Source organism: Mus pahari, chromosome 19 (assembly GCF_900095145.1).
Source record: "Mus pahari chromosome 19, PAHARI_EIJ_v1.1, whole genome shotgun sequence".
Classification (NCBI taxonomy): Eukaryota; Metazoa; Chordata; class Mammalia; order Rodentia; family Muridae; genus Mus; species Mus pahari.
This window is the reverse complement of record NC_034608.1, coordinates 50,176,474-50,195,387: the sequence shown is the minus strand read 5'-3', so window position 1 is coordinate 50,195,387 and position 18,914 is coordinate 50,176,474. Positions and strand designations below refer to the sequence as shown.

Here is an 18,914-nt window from a genome sequence, read left to right as displayed (position 1 = left end):
GTGTCCCTTGTAAAGTCAAGTAACATGTTAGAATGTGTGGAGTTATATAAGCTACCAACTATGGTACCAACCCTGAATGGGACTTAAATAACAATCAGTCATTTTATTACTTGGAAACTTAACACAAGGAAATTCAAATACTCGCTAAATATCATTATGTCAAAATACCACTCAAGAACAGTGTAAGGTGATTACACTTCGGCCCTCATCCTCTGTCCATCGTAGTATTCCATTATAACAATTAAGACACCTGAGTGTGGTAGTCTCAGAAGTCTGGAGGCCAAAGCAGGAGGTTTAATCTCAGGAGTTCAAGGCTAGCTTGGGTAACATAGTTACTATCAGATCATCTAGAGCTACATAGTAAGACCAAAGGAAAGACTTTAGAAGAAACCAAAATAAATACACTAATTCATTAAAAAAAAAAAAAAAACTCCAAGTATTCTTGATGTCTGTTGTGATCCGAATGTGACATGTCTGCCATAGACTCAGTTTGGGATGGACCTTGAAGTGGGGCCTAACAGGAAGAAGTGAGACTGGAAGTAGGACGAAGATTAGCCAGACCCCACTTCCTGTCTTCTCTCTGCTCTCTGGCCGTAAAACACTTTGAGCAGCCTTCATTTCACTCCAGGCATAGCTGCGTCTGTCATAATGGGCCATAGCCCCTTGCACTCTACGTCCAAAGAAATCTTTCCTTATTTTGCTTACATCTATATAGTTGCCAAGAACCAAGAAACTCCTAGTATGTGTTTCCATGTGATGCTGAATTTTATGGTAGAGCTGTCTCTGAGATGCAATAGATGGTGTTCATTTATTCTATTAAGATTAAATGGTGATTAAAAACCCAACCAACCAACCAACCACCCACCCACCCAACCAACCAACCACCCAACCAACCAACCGACCAACCAACCAACCAATGAAAGAAAAGCAACCCCCCCCAAATAATAACAACAATAACAGTGAAAAAATAGTGAATCTGTTTATTTGGCTAAGATAAAGGTCCAGCGCATAAACAGGACTTATAGGTGGGAAACCCATCTCCATTATCCAGGGCAGCTGAAGTGAGGTACTGCCCAGAGGCAGTGAGTTAAATCAGTGTAGGGCAAGGGTCCCTCAGCAGTTCGCTGTAGACTGAATTGAGAAAGTATTATTGTTTTTAATTGGTTCCCATTTGACCTTATTAAAAGTTTAAGTTGTGCTTTTTCTCTGACCTTTTATCCTTTTGACATTTCTTTCCTTGTGTTTTACAGTTCCTTTGTCTTTCTTCCCCATAATTTCCCCTTTCACGCTGTGCTCTCTCTGCCTGGGGAGTGGGGAGGGCTGTCTCCTCAACTTATTAAAGGGACCAACAGCAACACATATTTTCTGAGGACGAAGCTGCCTTTATTAGCTTAATTTTAAAGAGGATGATATGAGGCAATTATTTCTTACTTCTCCAAGACCTCACTAGGTATTCTAACGACAATTGTTCATAAATGTGCTGTGTTATGCTGTATCTGTTTGATAACATGGATGTTTCTTCTCATCATTGGGTTTTCAACATTTGCTACAGTTCTGACACATGGTAAGTGTTCCGTAAATGTTTGTCGAAGGAGTTAGTTATCGGTAATATTCTATAGTCCTCTATTTAAGAATCTGTCTCTTATGCTGGGCAGAATTTGGAGATAAGGATCAACCATTATCAACTTTCTATTCCTATCTGCCATTCACAAACTACCCAGATGATAGCTACTCAAATACCTTCCAGTGATTGAAGGAATGGGAAAAAAAAAGACACTGAGTTAGGGACTCACTATTTGCATTATTACTTGAAGGTTTGTAAGGAAGCTTCCTTAAAAATTATTTTTCTTTATATATGTCAGAGATATGGGCAATTGTCCCATGCAGCTCTGTTCTGTCAACTGCTAAAGGGGTCTCTAGATGGAGAAAGCTCATAGTTTAGTAAGACTTAAAGGTCAGTTCTAGAAATGCATTTCCTCTTTCTGGGTGAGGCTCTGCTGGCTACTTGGAGGGGAAAAGGATTCAGGAGAGAAAGAGATGGAAGAAAGTGTTGCTCCTCTTGCACTGATTCCTGTGTCAACCCTGGGCATGACTGAGAGTCACTGAGACACTGTAAGCAGAGAGCAGTTCCATAAACAGCAGTTGCACAGGAATAGAGGAAAAGTGACAATCACAAAAGAACAGACATGGTATGTACTCACTGATAAGTGGATATTAGGAAAAAAGCTCAGAATACCCAAGATACAACTCACAGACCATATGAAGCTCAAGAAGAAGGAAGACCAAAGTGTGGATGCTGCAGTACTACTTAGAAGGAGGAACAAAATAATCACAGTGGGTAGAGAGGGTGGTAGGGACTTGGGAGGAAGAGGAGAGGGGAAGGGGAAAAGAGGGGCAGGATCAGGTGTCAGAGGAGATGGGGGCGATGTATAGGGGGCTAGTTTGGATCTGAAACTCCATCACATACTCATGAATGTCTCCAATGCTTGGTCCCCAGCTTCTTTCTGGCAGTATCTTGAAGGCCGAAGGCCCAAGAGAACACGTCAGATGCCAAGTGTGCCTTTCTTTGCTGCTGAGGGTGGTAATGAGGGAGCAGAGATGTCTAGAGACACGCTTGTGCTAGCGAGGAACTCTGAGGAGATCGTTTTTGGATTCTGCTGATGGAGGAAGGAGAGGCAGATCCATCACCCAAGCCTGAAAGCCCTGCAGGGTCCTAGTTATTCTGAGAGCCTCAAAAGTTGCTGGCTCCACTGGTATCGCTCAACTGTGATCACGTGTGCCTTTGCCATACGCTGTTGTAATAGTCGGAGGAGGATGGTTCTGTCTGGAGGAAGTGGGTCACTAGGAGTGGGCCTTTAAATCCCACCGTTTCCAGCATGTGCTCTCTGCTTTCTGGCCTCTACCATGCAAACAGCCACTGCTCCATGTTTCTGCCACCACAGGCATAGCTACTGTGCCGTGCCATCCCGTCAGCGATAGAAGGAAACTCATCCGAAACCTGTTCCCTTCATAAGCTGCTTTTGTGGGCTATTTATTTGACCACAGTGATGCAGGAGAACTAATACAAAGTAAAATGAGACAAAGGAAGAAACGTCAGACTTCCTTGGGTTCTCAAATCTAAATAGTTTTCATGGTTTAGTGGTGTAGAAGCTGGGGATCCAACAATAAATGCTGTGAGGTGCCCAGCAAGAGCTCTTGCCAGTTCTTTGGGGGTGTCTGATGCAGAGTGAATCACGGCACTTAGAAAACAACATGTTTAGAGCTGGGAAAGCGATGGGAAAGAAAAATTGCCAGGCATTTGATGTATGTAACAATGGGACTGACCTAGATTGAAAGGTCACCCGCAACCTTTCTAAGGAGCCTCCACAGATAATACAAGAAAGGAAGAATAAAAAAAAAAAAAAAAAAAAAAAAAAAAAAAAAAAAAAAANTGGGACTGACCTAGATTGAAAGGTCACCCGCAACCGGGTTTAGGGAACTTTCGGGATAGCATTTGAAATCTAAATAAAGAAAAAAAAAAAAAAAAAAAAAAAAAAAAAAAAAAAAAAAAAGGTCTTAGCGACACAGAGTAGCAAAGGCAGTGCATTTTTAGAAGTAAAAAGCTTGTGAAAAGACCCCAAGGCAAGACAAGGTTGAGTGTTCTTGGAACGGAAAGGAAATGGTTGTGGTTGGAGGTTAGAGAGAAAGGGAAAGGATGGAGCCAATTAAATTTGGATAGGAGAGCAAACACTTGGGACAAATTATTCAGTGCCTGGAGGCTAAAGAGTTTGGTTTTATTTTAATAGGGAGACATTGAATAATTTAATCCAATTTATGGGAGGGGTAGCGGCTGGCTTTTTATTTTAGTTTTTTAAAAATGTCTATAGAAGACAGCAAAGCAGCCCAGACTCTTGTTGTCCCTCAGAGGCCATCGCCTGGTGAGCGACACCGTACCAATCAAGCTCCTTGTGGTGACCGGAAATTAGTGAAGGATCTAGAACAGATGAAGGTTCAAGTAGAACAAAGCTCCAAAATTATATAGGAAATCTGTGACATTCCATTTACCTTTGCCCCACTCTCTCCTTGATACAATGGGGGAGGAAGAACCCGTTCCTGGCTACTCCTCTAGGATGCAGCTCAGGTTAGTGAAGCCCGGACGTATCTGTACAGGTCCCAGTGACCCCATAGTGCCACGGGCACAGTTTCCATTAGAAATCACATTTGTCATAGAATATACTATGTCACTCTGCCTGTTCCCGCAGACCCCAGAAATACACATTATTTCCTCATTATTCAAATGAGGCAATTAGAGTATTACAGAGGTTTAGCATTATCCAAGGTCACACGGAGGAATCAGGATTTCAAGCTGGGTCTTTCTTCCTTAAGAGTATGGGTTCTTTGTCTCTGCCAGTTCAGATAAATCTTTGAAAGAAAAGGCAATAGTCTGACTGGGAAAAGGAAATCTACTTCTCTCTCTCTCTCTCTCTCTCTCTCTCTCTCTCTCTCTCTCTCCTTCTCTCTCTCTCGTTCTCCCACTTCACTTCATAAGGGCATTGCCTTATGCTATGGCTGTTTGTCCTTGAGTAACCTAACCATCCATTTAGTTTTACTCGACTCAGCTTGCGACTCTTCAAAGCTTCCCCCCCACCCCAACCCCATGTGTTTTTGAGACTAAAAATTGGTTACTTCTATGTATCATATTAGTTTTTTTTCACTGATGGCTTCCTCATATCCCCTCTGCTATAGATGTTCACTTTATATATAATGTACATGCTTAAGATTCCCATCTCCACTCTGCATTTTCCTTCTCCTAGATCCCTTGTTGCCCTAGTTTGATATCATTTATTGCATTAACAGTATCTAAGCTGCCTTCCTGTGATACGACTATATTGCTACCAAATAAAGAAATATAATTTTTTTCCAGAGAATAGTGAGCTACATAAGTGAAAGAGATCTAGTAAGAAAAACTCCAGTATTTAAACCTGAAATACAAGGTCTTGTCTATGAGTAATATTAATAAACATGACACTATACTTTATCCCCCTTAAAGTCTCCTGCATGCTAGTCTCACGATCAGGTTACCGGTATGGGTTGGGGAGGGTCATCTTAATCAAGCAACATGGCTTATCATTGCTGATCCTGGTCACACACTCAGGTAATGTTGGTCAAGTTCCTCAACTGTCCCTTCCCCTCCTCCTGCCGGCTGCTGCTTTGTCTCCTTGTCCTCTGCAAGAGTCACCGTAGAGCTAACGTGAAAGGAGGAGGGAATTACCTCAAGTTTGTTTGAAAGCAGAGTAATTCCATAGATTACCTGGGATTCTTCTTCTAGGAAGAGTCATCTCTCCTCTTTATTCCTTCATTGATTACATAAAAATGAACTCAGATACTCCTTGAAAGTGTAACAAAATTACACATGTTTTATAACTGTAAATATCTCTAAAGTGTTCCCAGAAGTAAGCTAAAACACAATTTTATTTTACTTCAACTCTTAAGCTATCACCAAATAGGTTATTCCATTTATTTTTCTCTTGCCTTACTCCAACACTAAGAAATTTAGCCTGTCAAGGTTTCTATGAGCTCATATATGCATCAGTTCTATTTTGTCAGGAAAACACTATTTCCTTGGAGTTATGCCTCTAGTTCTTATCATCGTTCTACTGCCTCTTCCAGATAAGTCCCTGAGCCTGGATGGGAGGAGTGTATAGCGATATCCCACTCAAGGTAACCTGCACGTGGTCTAGTTATGTTTCTCTAGAAGCTTCTGATAGGTATAGCAATACATTGTTAGGAGTCATTGTATTGCTACATTTATTTAAGCAGAATAATTACAGTATTTTTGTCCTTAGGGCCCATGACAAACCTAATCTTGCCCTCATTGTGTCAGGCACATTGTGTCCCCTCATGGGACATGTCTTCAATCCAAGCAAAAAGTGGTTGGTAATTCCTATAATGTTTGTGTCACTATTGCACAAGTGGGTACATCTTTCCACAAGGTTGCTATTATAGCTTATGAGGTTCATAGCTGGATGCAGTTGATGATTGCTCCCGTACTCATGTGTAAAGTATATTCCTGCACAATGAATCTTAGTAGGGGTGAAGCTTCCAATTGAGCACCAGCTTGATTTAGACACATTCAAACATAAATATGTGGTTCTCCTGCAATAGGGTCATATACCAGGTGGTAAAGGTGACATGTAACATTGGCAAAAGTCTATAATGTTTGGGGCAGGGGAGTCTATGGTATCCCTTTGTCCAATGACTCAAGAAGATGTGACCCATTCTTGGCAATGGGGGTTTTATTTGGTATTATATTATGAGTAGTTGGGACAGTGTCTTACCCAATACATGGTAACTCCATTTAAACCCTTTATGTGCATATATTTTAGGAAGTGTCTAAAGTAGTAGGTTTTGACATGGCTTTTAAAAGTCTTTAACATAAAGCCATCTCTCTCTACATCCCTTCCTCCACCCTGCCCTCTCACCCACCCTCATTTAATCTTCCTATCCTAGCTCACGCTTTATCATTTTATAATACTGTATTCTATTTCCCTTCCATTGGAAGATCATTTTATCCTCCCTGGCCCCTTATTAACTACATAACCTATATGAATATTCTGAATGAAACACACACATTTAAAGCTTAAAACCTAACATACACATAAAAGAGAAAACATGTAATGTTAGCCTTTCTGGGTTTGAGTTACCTCATTCAGGATGATTGTTTCTAGCTCCATCTCCGCGAATGTTTCATAATTTAATTTTTCTTAGTAACTATATACCAGTCCATTGTATAGATGTACCACATTTTCACTATCGATTCCTCTGTGGATGGACATCTTTGCTGTTTTCAATTTCTGGCTATCATGAATAGAGCAGCAGTAAACATAGATGTGGAAGTATCTTTGTAGTAACATATAGAGACCTTTAGGTACGTGCCAAAGAGTGGTAGAGTTGGTTCTTGTGGCTCATTTTCAATGTTTTGAGCGACCTATTTTGGCTAGCTATAATAGTTTGTACTCCCACCAGCAATAGAGTTATCCTCTTGACACCAACCCTTGCCAGGATATACTGCCATTTGTTTTTATTGATCTTGGCCTTTTTTTTTTTTTTTTTTTTTGGACTGGGATAACATAAAAATCTCAACGTAGTTTTAATTTGTGTTTCTGCAATGGCTAAGGATTTGAACATTTTATACACATGCTTTTTAGTCATCTGTGTCTCCAACTTTGAGGAACTCTTCATTAAGTTCTATATCGTAGTATAAAACACAGCTATTTGCTCTCATGATGTTCAGTATTTTGAGTTGGTATAGTCTTGATGTTAAGACCAGCACCTGTTCAAAGTAGACAAGATCCCAACATAGAGAAGGAAAATTGAATACATAGTTCCACCCCAGCCACTTTATTTGTATCTCTCAGCTGCTGGGAGAGGGGAAGTCAATTTTCTTCAGTGGTGCAGCACTGGGTACAAATGACACACCCCAGTGCAAGTTGTGTGCTCACAAAACAGACTCCCTGTTTTGTGTTACCTTTTTGTTCTGTGCCTTTCTAGCTTTGTTTTTGGTTTGGGTGCTTTAATAAAAGAGAGAGAGAGAGAGATTAGAAAGTTGGGCATTAATGGGAGAGATCTGGGAGGAATTAGGGGAAGGGAAAGAATATGGTCAAACTATTATGTAAGAATAATTTAAAAAAGAAATTCAACCTGTTCAGTTCTTAGAGCCATCCATAGTAATCTCAGAATTCTCAAACTGCACCATCATGGGAAATAGTATAAAATACAATTTAGGGCTAGTATGTAATCCCCTGTACTCCAATCATTTCCAATGTCTTGTAGGTTTGCCCATCTCAGTAAAATTGTCTCTGGTATTAGCAATGCAGTTAGACCTTTGCCATAATATAATTCTCTCCTTGGGTCCCTTCAGCACCTAAGGATTTAAAAATTTGCCTGTATTGAAGTTTTCTTTTTATGTTGTAACATTTGATATGTTTCAATGAATACAAAGTGTCATGTGTCTACATTTATAGTGTCACAGAGAGTAGTAGTACCACTGTCTAAAGATGCTTAGTGTCCTACTTTACACTGTCCTCCTAAGTTCACAGGAATAGCTTATATATTCACTGTGTATATAGTTTTGACTTTTCTAGGTGTCAGGATCATAGACATGGAGCTTTTCAGACTGCCCACTTTCACTTAGCGATGAAATTGTGGTTTATCAATGCGTTAGTGTGACTTGATCACTCTTGCTTATACCACTGAATGGTATTCTATGGTATAGACTCGTGGTTTATGCGTTTCCCTACTGAAGGCATATTGGCTGCCTTTATATGGGTATGCAGGTATCAGTTTTAACAGTATAGCATGCATCACGTAGTTAGATCATGTTTTTTTAATCAAACAGTTCATCTGTGGTCTTTAAATAGTGAGTTGAAGCATTTGAGGTCATTGTTAATAATTGTTTGCTATTCTTCATGGTGTTACTGGTTGTTCTGGTAGGCTGAATTCTTGGTAAATCAATGCCCCACTTTAGTATAAAATGTCTTGCTGGTTTTCTCTGTTGGACATTATGGATTCCTTTCTAGCTTTCTCCTCCTCCATGACTCTTCCAAATTGCATTCTTTCTTTAGTTTTCTTGGATGAGGCTTTCTTTGTTCTCTTACCACTTATAATGTTGAACACATTTTCATATATTCACTTCATATATATATATATATATATATATATATATATATATATATATTCTTTGTTTGTATCTATATATCCACTGACCATTTTTAAAATGAAGTGGGTTTGTTACTGAATTTTATGAGGTTTTTCATATTTAGGATACAAGCACTTAAGCATATATATGTATATTTCTCACACATTTTCTTCCTATAGGTCTTTTCTATTCAGTAACAGAGAATCTCTTAAGTTATATCTCAAATTCATTAATATTCTTTTCATATATGTTATTTTGTTATAGTATTTAAAATTTTATCAACACTAGAGTTTTTATTAGGTAGTCTATGGTTCTTGGCAGCATTATCACCCCAAGTAGCATTTCTTCATTCATACTGTAAGTACATATGTCTGTAGGTATATACAAATGTTTATATGTTAAATATGTTTTTAAAGTAACCATGACATAAAATTCATCAACAAATCCAAAATCATGAAGAGTTTCCTTCAAATTTCTTCCAAAATTGTTATAATTTTGATATTTATGCCTGGGTATATTATCAGTTTTTTAGTTGATTCTCCTTTCCTCATTGAATTGCCTTGTGGGGTGTTTTTTTTTTTTTGACAAAAATAAGTTGACAGTATTGGTTTGAATATATTTCTATGACCTCTAGTCTGTTCTCTTGATCTGTGTCTTATCTTACCAATACTATGTTGACAGCCTGATGGTGGTACACAATGACAAAACTTAGAATACTAAGGCAGGAAAAGCAAGAATTGAAGACCAATCTGGAATAGATAGGGAGACCTTTTCCCATAGGACAGAATAAAATAGAATAACATCAAAACACTGTATAATAAATGTTAAAAGTTATATATATATATATATATATATATATTCATATATATATATATATATATTCATATATATATATATATTCATATATATAAATATGAATCCTCTGATTTATTACTCTTTTTTTCAAGATGATTTTTCCATCCTAAGTCTGTTTCCTTCCCATATCAACTTTAGACTAGAATGCTGGGATTTGAGTAAGATTATCTTAACTTCATAGATAAAATTGGGAAGATCTGATCTCTTAATAATAGTTGAACTTCTAAGACTTGGGCGTAGACTATTTCTCTATTTATGTTGATCAATCCCCTTTATCAGGATATTACAGTTTTCTAACTGCACATATTTTAGTTTGTGTTTAAATATTTATTGTTTATCCTATGCTGTTGAAAGCAATTGCATGACTAAGTGAAAGTGGACAAAATAACATAATTTTAAAATTTGAAATTCAAATTGCATATTGATGATGCATAGGAAGGCAATGTACTTTTAAGTACATTTAACTTTAAGTATTAAAATATTTATAGTATCAGATATATTTAAATTGATCTTGATATATCTTCTATGATTAATGAGTTATTCATCTGGTCTTCACTTTTTAAATATTTGGGGATTTTTCTAGATGCCTTTCAGTTAGACATTTCAAGTTTAATTCCTTTGTGCTTTGAAGGAATATTTCCTATAACTATGTTATTTCTATATATTTTTTTAAAGGTGAGATTTATGGCCCATAGTGAAGTTCATCTTGGTGAGTGTTCTAAGTTTTAGAAGAATGTATATTTTGATTTTATTGAGTGAAATAGTCTATAAATGTCAATCAGATAAAGTTGATTGATGAGGACTGATAGGTGGTCTGTAATGTTTACCGATTTTCTGTCTTCTTGACTTATTACTGAGTATGGTATTAAAGTTGTTAACCACAGTGATGCATTTGGCCATTTGTGCTCTTAGTTCTTCCAGATTTTGCTTATGAATTTTAATGCCCTGTTGTTAGATGCACACACAATCCGGGTTACTATCCTTTTGGAAAACTGTCTAGAATTCTGCAACCCCCTCTTTGGTCCTGCTTATTTTCCTTGCTTTGAAGTTGGGCTTGTCTGACATTAATATAGTTATTACAGTTTCTTTTGATCTGTATGAATATGGTAGAGCCTCTCCATTCCTGTACTTTCGATCTATTTGATGGTCCAATTTCAGACTTCTGAATGTGAATGGTTAGTTTCCTCAAAACTTCATTAAAAAGACTGTCATTTCTGATTGTGACATTTTGGCCCCTTTATCCAAGATTAGTTGGCTTCATGTGCATGTGTTTATTTCTGTGTGTGTGAACACACACACTATAAATAGTTATATGCATATATGTAATTATATATCTGTATATATTTGTGTATACATGCAAATATGCATGCATATATGCAAGCTATTTTATCACTTCTAGCATTTTTTCATAATTTCTTTGACTATATTTCTCTATGGTTGAATGTGAATGATATAGTTACCATTTCTATTTTTATGAAAAGTGGCAAAGGATTGTTTGAATTTATAGAATGCTTCAGATAATATGGATATCTTAATATTGATTATTCTAATTCATGAAGGCAGAATAACTTTCTATTTTGCATTTTCTTCAGGTTAATTAATGTTTTATATTCTTTTCTTTTTTCAGTTTTATTTTTAATTTTTTACACTCCATATTCCATTCCCAGCCCCCCTCCTACTGCTTCACATCCCACCCCACCTCCTCACCTGACCTCTGAACTCCCTGGGGCCTGCAGTCTCTTGAGGGTTAGGTACATCATCTCTGAATGAACACAGACCTGGAAGTCCTCTACTGTATGTGTGTTGGTGACTTCATATCAGCTGGTGTGTGCTGTCTGTTTTGTGGTCCAGTGTTTGAGAGATCTCAGGGGTCCAGATTAATCGAGACTGCTGGTCCTCCTACAGGATGTCCCTTCTCCTCAGCTTCTTTCAGTCTTTCTTAATTCAACAACAGGGGTCAGCTGCTTCTGTCCATTGGTTGGGTGCAAATATCTGCATCTGACTCTTTCAGCTGCTTGTTGGGTCTTTTGGAGGGCAGTCATGATAGATCCCTTTTTGTGAGCACTCCATAGCCTCAGTAATAGTGTCAGGCCTTGGGACCTCCCCCTGAGCTGGATCCCACTTTGGTCCTGTGGCTGGACCTTCTTTTCTTCAGGCTCCTGTAATTCTTTTAGACAGGAACAATTATGGGTCATATAATTGAGATATGACAATGGGATGGGAACCCCATCCCTCACTTGATGTTCTGTCTTTCTGCTAGAGGTGGGCTCTATAAGTTTCCTCCCTACAGTCTGGCATTTCATCTAAGGTCCATCCATTTGATTCCTGGGAGTCTCTGACCTCCCAGGTGTATTCTGGGGGTCCCCCAACCTCCTATTTCCTCAGCTTGCTTGTTTACATTCTTTCTGCTGGCCCTCAGGGCTTTAGTCCTTTTCCCTCACCCAATACAAGATCAGGTCCCTCCCAACCCCACTTTCCCCCTTCACAATGTTGGCTAAATGTAGTCAGGTTAAATGGTATTATTCTCTTGGTTTCCTTTTACAAAAATTATTATTAAATGTTATATTTTATTTCATTACAACATCCCTCTCTATAGTCTAGGCTGGTCTGCAGCTCACTATGTAGTCCAGGCTGGCCTCAGACTCATGACAGTCTTGCTGACTCAGCCTTCCATAAGCTAGTATTACAAGTATGAGCAACCACAACCACACACAGGCAAAAAGTTGTACATTTTGAGCTGTGGATTGCCTGTAGATCATTTTAGTGTCCAATGAAAAATATTAAAAATATATTTTTCAATTATATAGCTAAAGCCTTAGAGTATCGTGAGAAAACACAGAGTGTGGAGAGGTTAAGATGTCTGCTTTGCAGCAAATCCAGGGCAAACATCCAGAACAAACACATCCTAGCAAGTGAGAACAATACTATCAATAAGAAGACGGGGCACAGAAATAGCATCATAGCAAACTGCAAACAAAAGTCGATGAAATGTTAAGTCTGAGGATGATAAGCAGTCTCTTCCTTGGGACTGGAAAGGAAAATCATACTTCTGAAAAGCATAAAGAAATGGCATGGACAAAAACTAAGATTTTTATAATTTAATTTTTTTGTTATTTATGCATGTGTTTAGTAAGTGTATATGCCACATGAGGGAGTGTCTTCAGCGGGAAGAAGAGGGTGTCACATCCTCTGGGGTTGTAGTTACTGGCAGCTGTGGGTTACTTGTTCATGGGTTTTGGTAACTGAACTTGGGTCCTCAGAAAGAACAGTAACTGCTGAGCCATTTCTCCAGCACCAGAAGGTGTTTTCACGCATCACAATTCTACACGTGTCTCTATTTAAAACTGTTTCCCATAGTCATTAAGTAGTCAAGTCTACCTGGTTCATTCACAAAATTATTGACGAACATGAACTTTGACCCAGCTTATTTTCTTCTCTCTGAGTCTAGGATATGGATTATCCCATTAACTGTCCCTCATAGTCGCAAATGATGACATCACAACCATAAAAACAATTGAGTCGTGTTAGAAAAACCTTTACGGTGAGCATAGGGTCTACTAGAACCGACACATCTTATTTACCCAGTAAAAATTATATAATGAGTTAATGTCCAATATGTCTTCTCTCACAGACCAGAAGTTATTACATGGTATCTCGAACCTTTGTTTCTGCCATCTTTAAGATTAGGTCTTCTTTAGTGGGATCAAATGTTTTGTTTGATTTTTTTCCTTAGTGTGCATCACCTCTTAATAAACTTATTTATTTTTATGCTTAAATGTATCATCTTTTAATGTATTTATGCATTTTATGCTTAATTCAAATGTGGATCAAAGGATAATCAGGAGCATCATTCACTATAGTTATCAGTGTTCTTGAAGGATCTTTATATTAACTTGGGAAACTAAGAAGTTAAACATAGGTATGTGTTCTTGGAGTTTGCCTATCTCTTTTAATTGTCATCTCTTTCTTTCTTTATCTTCACCCCCCTCATCACCAACCTCTACATCATCCCCATCCTCCTCTTTCCCTTTTCTCACTGTGTTGCCTGGGCTACTCTCAAGTGCCTGTGCTCAAGCGATCTTTGCTTCACCCTCCAGAGTAGTTGGAACCATATACAGACAACACCGTGCACAGATGCAATTGCCCTATCTTACAATGAAGGATACGAGGTGAGGTGGGGGGGAGCTCCCCAAGCTCGTAGGCTCCATCCTGCTCTGGTGAGAATCTTCCCTATGGTTTACCAGTCTTCCCCTCAGCTCACTCTCACTCTGAGAGAGAAAATTAATCCCTTCTTTATAGTTTTTAATGAAAATGGAATTCCACTAAAGAACAATATGTCCAGAATTTCTCATTGGGGCGCCTCAGGAGAGGAAACAGGTCAAGAGAGATGGCTTAGAGCAGTGATTCTCCACATTGGCGGTCACATATCAGATATCCTGCATATCGGATATTTACATTACGGTTCACAACAGTAACAAAATGACAGGTATGAAGTAGCAATGAAACAATTTTATGGTTGGGGTCACCAGAACATGAGGACCTGTCTTAAAGTGTCACAGGTTGAGGACCACTGGCTTAGAGTTTATTTGGAGTTGTATTTTCTCAGCAAGGCAATATTTTTACTTATAGTTTCAGAGATGAGGGGGCAACTCAAATGTCTACAAAGTACCATTTGCTTTCTCTGCTAATTCATTAGGAATTATTTTCTGCATGTGTATGTATGCATGGTATGTACATCTACATATTTGCACATGCAAACATATGTTGCTGTGTGTATACATGGCTCATCTCTCAGCCTCTAACAGGCTTAAACTTGGAGTTTCTTTCCTAGTCATGTCTGCTCTACTTATTGAGGCTAATCTAGCGTGATTGCTCTTCATGTCTGTGGTTACTTGATACTGAAGCACTGAGGCATTTTACATTTTTGTCCTCCATAACTAGGAATTTAGTCTCCAACTCCAGTAAGAGCCCACAATGCCTGCTCCCACCAGCAGAGGAACGACAGTAGGGACAGTAGGGAGAGTTTGTTGCACACAGAGAAGCCCAGAATCTAGATTTAGGGGGACCCTGTCCTCTTTTCCATTTTAGATGAACATCTATGGTATAACATGCACGAGATGCAAAGGAGTATTTTCTCCTCCGTGTAAACCGTTTTAGGACTATGAAAGCATCAGTGTGCAACCCCACTGAGCGTAATAGTATCTGACATAGTACTAAATAGACCATAGCCTCTTCTCTTCACCAGTGGACCTATAGCCCCAGGGGTGTGCTCCTCCCCAGGAGCAAGTAAACCATTTCCCAATAGGCTCTGGATGTAAAATTTAACAGAAATCTGTGTGGAAGGTATGCTGGGTCTCACGAGATAGATTGGCTAAGAGCTCCTCAATTTTGGTGTCCTTGGCTTATGGGGGTTTTAGGACTTTCCCACAGGGAGAAGAAAAAGACACGATAGACAACTATAATTATAGGAACCATGTCAGTCTTCTTCAGGGACTCGCAGGATGTGGTAACAATCCATTTGTCCTTGTCTTCTGTAGCCTTCTTCAGCAGGGTGTCATGGTTCACAGGGTGACACTAGCGACCCCTTACCCCTGGAGGGATGGCGAGGACCACAGATTATAGGACTTTTCATGTTGTCTCCAGGCTCCACGCTGGGATTCTGCTTACTCATACAAAGTCACGAGGCTGGAACTTGTAGACAGGTTCAAACACAGGCAAGGGCTCGAACCATCTGATGACTAGTCCTCTGGATCTGCAGGAAGGCCTGTAAGGATGCTGGGAGGGGATGGTTAGTCATTTCTGCCCTAGGAAATTCATGATATGAGGTCCATCAGGCCCTTAGGAAGGGGAAAGTTAGGAGGTTGGCCCAGTTTGCCCTGGTCTCAAGAACATATTTTGTTTACCTGTCTTGAGCTTTGTGGCCACTGGGCACAATGTAGGTTCCAATCAACATTTAGGAGCTTTGTTATTTTAAGGAAACCTTGGTCATGAAGAGCAGGCCATTGCTGGACCACAGGTAACAGGGCAATCCAATTCTAGGAATATTATCTGGGCTGAAGTAAGTCCTAAACCTTAACTGTCTGCAGATGGGTGGCCTGAGGGAGTCTGGTGGTCATCTCTCTTCCAGTCATGGCAGGGAGTATGGGCCTCTCATCCAGCAAGAACTATTGCCCATTTCTTTGTTGCTGACCCCTTCAGTTTGGTGTCTTTCCTTTTTGACTGTTTATTTTCTTTGTGCATGGGTTGGGCTCTGGAGCAGCTCAGGTTTAGGTAGAGAGGTCCTGCTAGTTCTAGGCCTGTCTTCTGGACCAAGTCCCCAGAGCAACAGCAGGAATTACCACAGCTGCAGCCACACTCATGGTTGGAAAGCTGGGAGTCAGGGGAAGCCTGGTGGCTGAGATCACAGGATAGCTCACTTTCCTCCTTCATTTTAGATCAGTTCCTCTACCTAACAGAACTGACAGACACATACAGAAAAACGCATCATAAAGACAACCAGGGGTGGCTGTCACATCCTCATATATCTGAACAGACCTAGGGAGTCCGGTGAGACATCTCACACAGATCCTGGACACTGGTCACATCTGGCCTCTTCTGTCCTAAACAGAAGGTGCCATAAGCACACTTACATCAGTGCTGATAGACTAAGCGCCTTTGACTTTGCAATGATATAGGTGCCAGATTCCTTTAAGGTATGAGGGGTTAGGTAGCAATTGATCAAAGGGGGTCCAAGGGCCCTGGGGTGTTTCAGGTTGGACCCCCTTAGGGGTCCCTTGAACCACCTCACTCTTTTGTTCTGCCAAGGGGCCCTGAGAACCTGTTGTCTTAATGCCTGGTCTCTTGGGGCCTTCAAAAAGGTTGTGGGGTATCGACTAGAGGAGCCGACTCTCACAGGCCCAAGCCAGTAGAAATCTTCCTTAGCCAGCTGGCTACTATACTGGGTTCCAAGGCCTGAGTGGTATTTCCATCATGGAGACTGTTGTGCTAAGGCCTTGGGGTGGGGCTGTTACATGGCCTCCCAAGTGCTTGGATTACAGGTGGTCAACACACCTGTCCATCTTTACTTGAGTCCTAGATATCCTAAACAATATGTTCACATAACTATTTAATGTTTAGAATAAGTGTACAGAGTTATAAAATGTTGAAAACACTGCCAAACTTTTTATTTTTAACCAGTTTGCTTCTTGTACATTTAAAAGGGAGCATTTCATCGGAGATACTACTGGGCACGTTTACCTCTTTATCTTTATGGCTGTACATCCCCAGCTGTGTTCTACGAGCTCATTTCTACCAGTATAGGAAGAGACTATGGGTCTTAAGTGGGCAGTTTGGGGAAAGAAAAGATACCTAGTTGCAGCTTTTTAGGGGTAAGATGATAGTAACATTCAAGTCTTTTTTTTTTTTTTTTTAACAAAGCAAGCAATGTATACACACACCTGTTTTAAATCAACAGCTTTCACCAATCTATGGATAAGAGAGCAGTTCAGCACAGATTCCCCGTGAAGCACACACAAGAACAAGTCTTCAATTTAAAGGATGTTATAGCGTGGGAGCCCCCTTGAGAATCTAGATTAATGGGGCTGCTTGGAGAATGGCAGAGCATAGGAAATCCAGCAAGGGAACATGCAACCCTTGGAACCGAAAGCTAGAATGCTATCTCCTGAGGAAAAAGCCAAGAGAAGAAGGTCCGCAGATGTTACAAAAATACTGATGACGTCAGTTTTTCCTCTTGCGTTCCCGGACTTTGCGGATGCAGTGGAGGTTGGCCTGTAAGCATGGTAACGGTAGAAGAATAAAGTGAATATTCTGGAGGAAACGGTTCATTATCACAACTCGGTTTCTACACATCCCCGTGGGATCCGGCTACCTGTGATTATCAACAGACCGAGCTGGATCCCACCTGTGGGAAGTCATCCGTGACAGGAGCACTTTTCCTTTTATTTTTTGCCTGTGAGCTGGACATTTTGACTTAGAACTCCAAAGTAGAAAGCACAACCGACGAAATCACTTCAGTTGAGGAGGTAAACCGCAGGTCACATCCTCACAGACAAGATGTGATTATAGCTGTGTTGCTTCTTTTTAGAGCCGCGGTTCTCAACCTGTGGGTCGCGACCCTTTCACAGGGGTCACCTAAGACCATCAGGAAACACAGATATTTGCATTACGATACATTACGGTTATGAAGCAGCAATGAAAATAATTTTAAAGGTGGGGGGTCACCACAAGAAGAGGAACTGTATTAAAGGGTCTCTGCATGAGGGAGGTTGAGAGCCACCATTTTGGGGGAAGAGGGACCCACACGAAGAGGTGCTGGTGCTGAGTTTTGCAATGCCACCCCTGGCTTTGTGAGCCAGTGCTGAGAATCTGAACTCGCAACTTCCTGATAATGCACCCATCTCTCTACTGAGTCAGTCATGGGCCCCAGACCATTATCACGTCAGTAGCTTTAGTGAAGTTTTGGTGAGAGTTATTTGCAAACCCCCCAAGGCCTCTTTCGTAAGTATAGCAGAGGGAAGGGATATATTTATAAAGTGAAACCGACTAGAACCCAAAGTACAGTGATTTGTTTTCTTCTCTGGGGGGTGGGGTGGGGTGGGGTGGGGTGGGGTGTGGATTGCTGGGGATGGCACTCCCTGCTTAAGCGTGCCAGGCGAGTACTCTGCCCACTGGGTGACACTCACGGCCCTGGTTTAGTCTTAAAAGAAACCTAAAAGGAGGAGCAAATCAATTCAGGGGTTGAATTGCAAATATGTCTAAGTAGAAAGAGAGGAGGGAGGAGGGAGGCAGAGGCAGGCAGATCTCTTCAAGTTCAAGGCCAGCCTGGTCTACATAGCAAGTTCCAGGACTGTCAGAACTATGCAGAGACAGCCTGGCTCACACACACACACACACACACACACACACACACCCCAAAACATTAACAACAACAGCAAAGGAAATTGTTCAGTTCACAATGAAATATAGAGACCAGTCCTAACTGCAAGTTATTTGATGGTATGCTGCGACCGAAGCACGTGTTATTTTTATGTTTATCTCTCTGAGCTGTTGAAGCACAGGACTTCTACATCCTCCCTTATTTTACCTTTTTGAAACATGATTTTTGTTGTCAGTTGCCAGGAACTCTGACACAAAAAGCAGAATTTGTCTATTTTGTTCCTACACACAGATCATAATTGAGGAATGTGCAGGTACTCCTTCATTGAACCAGGAAAAAACTCTCTCTCTCTCATCTCTCTCTCATCTCTCTCTCATCTCTCTCTCATCTCTCTCTCATCTCTCTCTCATCTCTCTCTCATCTCTCTCTCATCTCTCTCATCTCTCTCTCATCTCTCTCTCATCTCTCATCTCTCTCTCTCATCTCTCATCTCTCTCATCTCTTTCT

At 40.2% G+C, this 18,914-nt stretch overlaps 1 long non-coding RNA gene across 1 annotated transcript in view; it reads left to right on the top strand.

The window, feature by feature from the left end:
• Window positions 1-2,797: 2,797 nt before the first annotated feature.
• Window positions 2,798-18,914, top strand: part of LOC110337163 — a 62,418-nt gene continuing 46,301 nt past the window's right edge. Inside the window, exons 1-2 of the long non-coding RNA XR_002381246.1 lie at window positions 2,798-3,022; window positions 10,208-10,241. This is a non-coding gene — a long non-coding RNA (uncharacterized LOC110337163). The remainder of the gene's footprint in view (window positions 3,023-10,207; window positions 10,242-18,914) is intronic.